We start from the raw sequence: 1394 nt of genomic DNA, 5'->3' as shown, positions 1-1394 counted from the left end.
CTCATCCAAAAAATAGAGGAAGAAGGAATAGTCCCTACTCTTTCTATGAAGCCAACATTACCAGACAAAATATCACAAGAAAAGAAAATTACAGACCAATATCTTATATTAATATAGATGTCAAAACTTTCAACAAAATACTGGAAAACAGAATTCAACAGCATATTAAAAACATTATACATCAGGATTGAGTGGAATTTATTCCAGAAATGCAAGGTTGGTTCACCATTAGAAAATCAGTCAATGTAATACACATTAACACAACAAAGAAAAAGAACCACATGATTACATCAGTCAATACATAATAGGCATTTGATAAAATCAAGTAAGCATCCCTTTTTGATAAAAACTCTTAAAAAGTTAGGAAAAAAGGAAAGTTCCACAACATGAAAAAAGGCATTTATGAAAAACAACAGTCAACATTATGCTCAATGGAGAAAAATGGAGAACATTCTCTTTCAAAACAGGAATTATAGAATTATCTCACAACTCCTATTCAATATTGTACTGTATATTCTCTTTCAATACAGGAATTATAGAATTATCTCACAACTCCTATTCAATATTGTACTGGATGTCCTAGCCTGAACAATAAGGCCAGAATAAGAAATCAAAGATATCCAAATTGGAAAGAAGAGGTAAAACTATCTCTATTAGCAGATTTCATGATCCTATAAATAGAAAGGAGCAGCGGCAGGGATCCAGGTAAGGGGAGGGACACAGGCCCCACTCCCAAGCAGTGGGAAAGTGGGAAACAGGAAAGAAAAGCCAGGGAGACAAGGACAGAGAGAGCAGCGGCAGGGATCCAGTTAAGGGGAGGGACCCAGGCCCCATCCCCAAATGGCAGGAAAGCAGCAGGGATTCCAGGTAGGGAGAGGGTGGAGAGATTTCGAACAGCTAAGGAAGACAAACTTGTCTGTTGGTTTGTCGTACTGTGGTGGCATACTGTTGTGGGCTTGAGGCTGTCCCACCAGTGTTTCAAACACTAGCAGGGTTGCACATGGTGCACAGGTTTCAGCACGGTTTGCAGATTGAGACAAACTAGGAACAAGGAAGATGCCATCCACTTCTCAAAGAGTTGACCAGGGAAAACCCCATGAATAGCAGAGAAACAGTGTCTGTTACATTACTGCACAATTTTATGAATACCCCCAGAAACATTGTCCATTACAGTGCAGGAGGATGAGCCCCTTAGGTCAGAAGGCTCTCAAAATATGATTGGGAAAGAGCTGATTCATCAGCTTAGAACCAACCTAAATGATATGGATAAAGTAAAGCTTTCGAGACCTGCATTTGCTGATATGGCATGACTCAAATTGAGGAGAAATAGCTGCAAACATCCATTAATAATCAGAACATGGAATGTACAAAGTATGAATCTAGGAAAATTGGAA

The sequence above is a fragment of the Orycteropus afer genome, unplaced genomic scaffold (assembly GCF_000298275.1).
Source record: "Orycteropus afer afer isolate SDZICR_OR568_19922 unplaced genomic scaffold, OryAfe1.0 scaffold01130, whole genome shotgun sequence".
Classification (NCBI taxonomy): Eukaryota; Metazoa; Chordata; class Mammalia; order Tubulidentata; family Orycteropodidae; genus Orycteropus; species Orycteropus afer.
Note: the sequence above shows the minus strand (reverse complement) of the source record.